This window comes from Notolepis coatsorum, assembly GCF_963971535.1.
Source record: "Notolepis coatsorum genome assembly, chromosome: 17".
Taxonomy (NCBI): Eukaryota; Metazoa; Chordata; class Actinopteri; order Aulopiformes; family Paralepididae; genus Notolepis; species Notolepis coatsorum.
In genome coordinates this window covers 45,582,445-45,591,562 of record NC_140181.1, presented here as the reverse complement: position 1 = coordinate 45,591,562, position 9,118 = coordinate 45,582,445, and positions in this window count along the sequence as shown.

The following is a 9,118-nucleotide window of genomic DNA, read 5'->3' as shown; positions in this document are numbered from 1 at the left end:
TTTATCCACTTTTTCTCCTCTTTTTCTATTTTTCTCCCATCCCAATTCCACTGTGCCAATTCTCCCCTCCCCTGTCTTGAACGTTGCTCGCATATGCCCCCCACTGGCTGGTTGTAGGGAGGATAGAAGCCTTGCATCACGTGTCCCCTCCGATACACAAGGAGGCAGCCTGTCACATCTTTTCACCTGCCAGCACGGACTCTCATTGGCGAGGTGTAACATGTGGGAGGCTCACACTACCCCCGCCATTTCCTATCTCTGCTGTGGAGGTGTCCCCAACCGACCTGTAGGAGTCGCTGTTCACAACGACCAGACTACCACCCATCGACTTCCACCCCGCTAACTCTGCCAATTGAGTTAGTATGACGGCTGGTCCAAGCCGGAGGCAACGCCGACAGCCGGAGTCGAACCCGGTGTCTCTTGCGTTGGTGACGAGCGCAATGTCCGCCCGTAGAGTAATCAATTTATATATATATATATTTTTTTTTTATAATACATCCAGATCTTTTAGAAAGGTGCGAAATAAACATATTGCTTCCCCCCCCCAATTTTTTTTTATTTATTTATTTATTTATCATTTAAAAAACGTAGGCGGGTCCAAAATGAATGTTGTACTGTTAGGAATCCAGGTAAGAATGTTGAGTTCAAGTAAGGCATGGAAGAATGGAGACGGAGAGGGTGCTGCTCTTCTCGAATGCGTGTTCTTTTTATTATCAGAAACACTTTGAGCAATAACAATACTTTACCAGGTAAAGCAGGAAGTAGTAATAAGGAAGGATACTTAGAAGAGAACTTAAACAACAAGAGAGAATAGGGCGGTGAGAGATCCGACTTCTCAACCTAAAGCAAGGATAACTTAAATCATGATAACAGGCGAGATATCCGACTTCTGCCTGTGGACGGCTGTTCCCAGTAACACTGCTGAAGAACCGACAGGGAGAGAGGGGCAAAGTATTACTATAAAGGCCTCAGTACAGCCAGCAGACCCAATCAGCACCAGTGACATAATTACAAGCAGGTGACAACAATCAAGGTTGTAACTGAGGGGTACAATTCCCTGACTGTATTACTAGATATGATACTTACTACCACTACCTTTGTACTTAATATTCGGCCACCCAGTACACGGCATAAATATATTATGATGAACACTGTCACGTAGATGAAACGGATCCAACACAAATGTACGAATTAGAAATAGGTCTTTATTTCTACACAGCGATGGTGTGTAGAGCAAGCACTTAATCAAATCAATCACATTTATGAATGGGAATTAGTATGCACTTTTATGGCAAGAGTATTCGTCGGTATATCAATAGAGAATGTCCAATCTCTGAAGGCGCAGGTGGTACATATACGACCTGGAATAGTTTAAGGAATAACAGCAATGATACTTTAATGATTATAGGCTGGATACACTAGGGGGGGTTAATCCGGTCGCTTGTAAGCCGACAGGAGTAGGAAGGGGGGGGGGGGTAGAATCCGGCTGCCTCATCCGGCCAAGGGTATCCCAGGTGAACCCACTGTAGTGCCGTTCAATGCGCCGGCGATCCTTGGACCACAGATGAAAGCAGGTGGACTCTTTGTGGGCCGGCGTCCTCCGGTCCACGGAGGAGAGACGTGAAGCGACCTCGTCTTGCAGAGCGTCTCCTCACCTTGCGTCCTCTCCAGGGGGGGGGGTTCCAACACACGGCAGTGTCGGGGGTCTTTATCCATGGAATAATCAATGTATACAAAGCATAATCCGTGCCTGGGAAGGCGGGCTGTCGTCGGTAGAATAATCCGGTATACAGGTCCACTCGCTCGTCGGCTCTGGGGCTCCTCGGGTGCAGCTTCACGTGGGGTCAACCACCCTGGATAAGCAGCCAGTTCTCTGCCCTGGCGATGGGGTGCTGACTACGGTAGTATTCTCACCGCACGAAGCACTATATATTAACAGACTATTATTAGCTTAATAGACTATGTCCAACTCGACGATATAGTGCCAAATATGACTATTCAAATATTAATATACACGATGTCTCAATACCGATGGTAAGCCGAACTTGGCCTTACTCCCACACGTGGCGTCGCGGGGAGGCTTTACGTCTGTGACTCTATTGGAGGGTAAGAAACTGGACTGAAAAGGAAGTCCTACTTTAGTAGCGCAGTATATATATACGCACTATGAACAAATAGTCCCATTAGTGGTGCGGTAGCCAGATTCCTACGCGGAACTAGGACTTGTTCGTACATGTTGAGCGGTACGTTTGAACTGGGTCTGAGGGGTATGGCAGCCTGGCACCAAGGTCTCGACCAATAGTAGAATGGAGACTATTATGGGATGTTCAGTAGGCTAGAATGGATATTCAATGCATATTGTACAAGGAATATACAAGGGATATCAAGGAATATTAGAGAATATACAAATACAATTAAATATATATATATAAATAAATATATATATTCGGTTTAATCTGGCCCTTCACAACAGCCACCCCCTGATTGGTCCCAGACCTAATCAGTTAAGCAGAGACAGATTAATCGCGTTGTCTATTTACACATAAGGGTTTGCTGTAGGGGTCAGTCAACTTCACAAAGTCATAGGGTTATAGGGTCATGGTCATCATCGATTGTGTCTGGGAGTCGGGGCAGTTCTATGAGCCTCGCCACGGGACGGGTGTAAGTGCGACCCTGGACAAGCACTTCAGCTGCTCGGACCTTGCCGTCGGCACCGGTGATCACTTTGCTTACGCGGCCGGCCGGCCACATAGCTCTGGGCAGTAGGGCTGTCTTAAATGCTTCGAAGCTTCGAACGTTCGATTCGATGGCACAAGCTTCGAACATTAAAAAAAAAATCGAAGTTTAAAAAAAAAAAAAAAAAAAAAATTAATTTCTTTTTTCAAATTTTTTTTTTTTCAAATTTTTTTTTTACTTCGATTTGTGTGTGTGTGTGTGTGTGTGTGTGTGTGTGTGTGTGTGTGTGTGTGTGTGTGTGTGTGTGTGTGTGTGTGTGTGTGTGTGTGTGTGTGTGTGTGTGTGTGTGTGTGTGTGTGTGTGTGTGCTACCCATCCCAGTTAGGACAGCCGAATCCCGTCCAATCTTTCGCCGTCGACTAAAGACTCACTTCTTCAACCATTATCTGAAATGATAAAAAAAAAAAAAAAATATCTAACCGTGACTAACCTTACTGTCATGCACTTGTCCTAATAAACTAACCTACACTGTAACACGCAACACTTTGATGAACATTGTTACTCAGCTGATAGAGTTGTACCCTTCTTGCTGTCTTGTCGTACAGAACTTGTAAGTCGCTTTGGATAAAAGCGTCAGCTAAATGACTAAATGTAAGTGTGTGTGTGTGTGTGTGTAGGTGTGTGTGTGTGTGTGTGTGCGCGCACCTTGTAGAATTCCACACATAAGAAAGAAAGATACTGGGATGAATAAACAAAATAGGAAATAAAATGTAGAAATGCATGCAATACATAAATAAATATGAATCTCCATATATGAAATATAACATTTAGATAAGGTGCTACTGAGATGTTTTGGTGAGTTCTTTGTTTTTTTGTGGAAGTTGCCCTTCTTAAAAATGCATGAACATTCACTGATAATTGGTCTGTAGTGGAGTCTACAAGGTCTACATTGCCGGACCATGTAGAATTCGGACCTTGTAGACTGACATAATTCTGTGCATAGTTTAGTCTACACAGGCCATATTTCAAATAATCAAAATCTTACTTCATTCATCTTAAACATTCTTGATTTGGGGGATTGGTAGTTCCCATGAAATCTGAAGTTGTTCAAACGACAACAGCGATCCACCTTGAATTAAATCACACAGCCGAGTGAAACCTTGTTGGATGCGTCAGTCACGAAAGGGGCTACTTAATTAATTAATCCAACCCACTTTATTTATAGAGCACATTTAAAAACAACAACGTTTACGAAAGTGCTGTACAAGTCCCACAACATAAGATAAAAAAAAAAAAAAAAAATTAAAAAAAAATATTTTTTTTAATTTTTTTTTAATTTTTTTTCGAAGCTTCGAATTAAAATCGAAGCTCGGCCCCGAAGCTTCGATTGCCAAAAAAAGCTTCGAAGGTCAGCCCTACTGGGCAGTGATTGATCAATAATCATGACGACTGTTCCTTCTGTCAAATTGTCTCTCTCCTTTACCCACTTCTGGCGGGTCTGTAGAGACGGTAGGTAGTGTAGTAGGAAACTGCTCCAAAACTTGTCGGCTAATACTTGGCTGTACCTCCACATTCGTCGGCCGTTCGCTTCTTCAGGCCGGTACATTGTCTGGGGTAATGCAGGATCTAGCCGCCCCATCAGGAGTGTGTTGGGGTCTGCGGAGATAACAGTGCTCAATCCACAGAACACAGGCTTCTTATTCTCAGCCTCCTCCTGACTGGCTTCCCTCGGGATAGGCGTGGGCCACTGTCCTTCCGGGAGTCTTAGGAATGCGGGGCCGTCACTGTAGACGTGACGTCATTCTCGAGCGGGCGAGGACAAATGCTGTGTAGATCTCTCCCCCCCTTTCTTGGGCCCGCAAGTAGGCTACTGATCCGTATGCGACCTCTGAGGCGTCACTGAAGACGTGTAATTCCATTTTACATGTCTCTGGCCTCACCGTGGGTGGGAAGTAGCTTCGGCGCATATTAACGCCTGGGAGTGAGTGGAGCTCCATCTCCCACTCTCTCCAGGTGGATGCAAGGTGTGCGGGAATGGGGTCGTCCCAGCCCTGGTCCTTGTCCCACAATGCTCGTACAATCATTTTTGCCCTGGTGGTGTACGGTAGAATACATCCTAGCGGGTCATATTGTCGGGCGAGTGTTGTGTACACACTCCGTCTGGTGGTCGGCGCCGCCGCCGGCCTTCCCTGCTCCGTAGTCAGGGGCTTGTGTCTGTAGTGAAGCAAATCTGTTTTGAATCGCCACACCAATCCCAGGGTCATCTCCTGGGCTTCTCCCGGGATTGTAGCCATCCAGGTCTCGCTGCTGGCTGCCTTGTCCTCGGAGGAGAGGCTGCGCAGTACTTGCGGATCGCTGCTGGCCCACTGCCTGAGATCAAAGCCGCCTTTGATCAATGAGGCGCGGAGTTTAATCAGGAGAGCCTCGGCTTCTTCCTGGGTTGAAAGGCTTTGTAGACAGTTGTCTACGTAGAAGCTGTTCTTTACGCTGTGTCGGACCTCTTCGTCCGCTGCTGGGTCCTCTGCTACATGTTTCTGTAGTGCAAATGTAGCACAGCAGGGGCTGCACGTCGTTCCGAAGGGGAGGACTTCCCATTGGTAGATGGCTGGGTGCTCATCTCCTGGCTTCTCTCTCCATAGGAACCGTAACAGGGGCTTGTCCTCCTCTACTAATCTCACCTGCAGGAACATTCCTTTAATGTCCCCGCTGATGGCCACCTTTTCCTGGCGGAAGCGGAGTAGAACGCCGAGTAGGGAGGGGCCGAGTGTGGGACCGGGCAGTAACTCTTTATTCAGATTTTGGGATCCGATCTGGTAGCTGCAGTTAAATACTATGCGGTCTTTACCGTTGTGATGGACCTTGTGGTGAGGCACGTACCACGATTCAGTGGTCTGGTCAGCCTCTTTAATGTCCATCTTTGTGACGTGTCCCGCTGTGATGAGCTTCTCAATCTCAGCGCGGTATACACTCTCTTGGGCGGGGTTCTTGGCTAAGCGCCGCTCCGTGTTCAGCAGGTACCGTTCTGTGGCGTCTGTCTTGGCGTGGAAAGTAGGCATTCCTTCTCGCCGCAGGAGTGGCGTGGCGTATCTCAACACACCGTTGACCGGGACTCTCTTGGTCCCTGTCTCGAGGAGGTGAATGGCGTAAATGTCATCTTTAGAGCGAATGTCTTTCTTTCCGTTCTTAAAGGGCATTTGTTCCAAGGTCCATAACCGCTCTACGTGTTGCAGGAGTGCGGTTTCTCCCTCTGTGACTCGGGAGTGGAGACATCTAGTGGCTGTACTTCGGTTGAGAGATTTGGCGAGCGGGCCTTGGAGAGTCCATCCCAAACGGGTCTCGACTGCTGCAGGACAGCCTCGGGGTCCGGTATGAACCCGGTCTATCGGGACAATGAGGTCTGCATGGTCGGAGCCTATCAACAGGGTCGGCATAGCATTGTCTATGAGCGGGATCGGTAACTTGCGCAGATGTGCATATTTCTCCATCAGCTTGGCGACGGGGTATGTGTACCGCGACAGTCCTATTTCTTGGCTGGTGAAAGCGTCTGTAATCTGGTACCGTCGCTCAGGCTGGCCGCTTGCTGCGATAGAGAATGAGACATTCTCGCCCTTTATCGTCTTCAAATCTCGTCTTATTGTCCGAATTGTCATTTGGGTTTCGCTTCCCCGCAGCCCTAGCTGGGCCGCAGCGGAGGCGAGCAGCAGGGTCTTCTCTGACCCGTCATCGAGGACGGCGTAAGTGTCCAGGACTTTATTCTGGTAGCTTAGTGTCACACGCACTACTTTTAGGAGTACTCAGGCTCCACTGCTGCTGGCGGGATCGATGTACATGACGCTCGCTTTGCTGCTGGATGGTGCGGGTGAAGGGCGCCGTCTGGTACTGTCGTGAAGTATGTCCAGATGGGCTCCATCGCACTTGGTGCACCTTTTCTTTAAGCGGCATTCGGCTGCCATGTGTGAGCGCGCACAGCGAAAACAGCGCTTGTTGGACTTTATCCATTGACTTGCTTCCTCCGCGTTAAGCTTGGGGAAGGAGTCACATTGCGCTAGCCAGTGTTCTTTCTCACAGTAGGGGCACACTATCTTCCACTTCTCCGTTCTGGAGGGGGTACTGTGGCTCCTGCTGCTCGGTACTGACTCCGATTGGTGCATCACAGTCACCGATCTTCTTCCATCATTTAGTCATCTGGTTCCTTCTCTGGAGCCAGGGGTGCTCCGTCCGAATGTATCTAGCCGTAGGCTGCTGACTTCTCTCGCCAGGAAGTCTGCTAGATCGAGGAGGTTCGGTTCGGGGCCATTCGGGTCTCGGTGGTCTCTCTGTCGCCTAAAACGCTCCTGTCGAGCGGGCGGCAGCTTCTCCAAGATCCTTTCCACATTTGAGTTGGCGTAAAGTTCATGCCTCCCCTTCTCTCTCTGCGCTCCCAACATCCCTACCAGGGACTGCACTCTGATGGACAGGTCGTCCAGTGCTCGATTGTCTATTGCTGGGGGTAAGCGGTCGATGTGTCGGATCTCCTGGATCACGTAATCCCATATGCGCCCATACCTCTGGTCCAATGCTACCAGCGCTGCTGTGTATGGGGTGGTGGAAGTCGCGTAGGCGAGCGCTATATTATGTGCGCGGGGTACCTTTAAGTGCTTCAGTAGGATGGCGTATTTATGGCGTTCATCCAGTACATCCACCAACATGGTCTCCAGACACATGCGGAGTTCTGTATACTGGGCCCGGTTCTCTTGGGTGAAGTCGGGTACCATAGGCGTGCCAATGTATGACGCTGACTGTGGATACATCGGCGAGCGTTGGGGGAGAGGCCTCCTAGGCGAGTCTCCTCCCGCTCCTTGGTATGGGCTGGTACCGGCAGTGTACCATGGCCCGCTTGTCCAGGTGCTGTTCCTCGGTGCGGGTCGTGCGTCGTGCTCACCCGGGTATAGAGTCGGGGGTCTGTAGCGCAGCTCCGCGGGAGTATAGCCTGGGCTGTACCGGACCTCCTGGTCCGGTAGAGTACTGTGCTGTCGTCGGGCGTGGTTCTCCTCCTCTTCCTCTTCGTCTTCAGTTAGGTCATCCAGTGCTTGTAGTCTCTGGTTTAGCCTCTCCACAGGATATGCTGCTCCTTCCCGGTTGCTAGGTCTCGCTTGGACCGGTGGGGGGAGGTGGTCTGTGGGGGGTATAGACCTCGTCTGTTGGTCAAGTTCAGGGTTGTTTACTCGGCTAGGGGATGCCGCCCTGGAGGTGTGTCTAGACGAGTTCCTGGAGCCTCTGGCGGAGGGAGAGGGTGTTGTCCGTCTGATCAGCTGTTCTATTAGTTGCGCTTGCTGTCTGTCGCGCTCTGCGTCCCGTAGAGCACCAGCAGCTGCTCGCTGGCTGTCTGCTCGGTCTCGGGCCACATTCTCTTCCCTATGAATGCGTCTTATTTCTAGACGTATATGCTCTTCTTCGCTCCGCTGCTGGATCTGCAGTCGGTCGCGTTCAGCAGCGGCGTTCAGGCTGATGAGGAAGGCCTGCTGTAGGGTCCTCTCTGCCTCGCTGGGGGAAGGCGGTTGTATAGGGGAGCCTTCCCTCGGGGTACTCCTTGCGGAGCCTTGGAGCTCTATCTCCACGGTGCTCTCCCCGTCTTCTTCCGTGCCGAGTTCTGTCTCGGTAGCGTTGTATTCCTCCCGGGACTCATCGGGGACTACTTCTTCAGTACTGGCGGGGTGTGAAGTCATGTCTGGTTCCCACTGGTCCCCACCGTGAACTTGGTCAGTTACATTAGAAGGGGCCTCTATGGTCGGGGTAGTCTGGGCGTTGGGGTTAGACATACTTTTACTTTCTAGTTTTACCGCGTTTACTGTTAGTAGAAGACTAGGTTGTTGACTGACAGCGTAAGCCTCTAAGTACTGAGGGAGCCGTCGTTCGCGCTGCGGGCGTTGGTTAGGAGGATCGTTTCGTGGAGTGTTCATCATAGGCCATTTCAATATTAATAACACTATATTAATATTACACTGATTACCATCCGGCTCGAAGGACCAATTGTAACTGAGGGGTACAATTCCCTGACTGTATTACTAGATATGATACTTACTACCACTACCTTTGTACTTAATATTCGGCCACCCAGTACACGGCATAAATATATTATGATGAACACTGTCACGTAGATGAAACGGATCCAACACAAATGTACGAATTAGAAATAGGTCTTTATTTCTACACAGCGATGGTGTGTAGAGCAAGCACTTAATCAAATCAATCACATTTATGAATGGGAATTAGTATGCACTTTTATGGCAAGAGTATTCGTCGGTATATCAATAGAGAATGTCCAATCTCTGAAGGCGCAGGTGGTACATATACGACCTGGAATAGTTTAAGGAATAACAGCAATGATACTTTAATGATTATAGGCTGGATACACTAGGGGGGGTTAATCCGGTCGCTTGTAAGCCGACAGGAGTAGGAAGGGG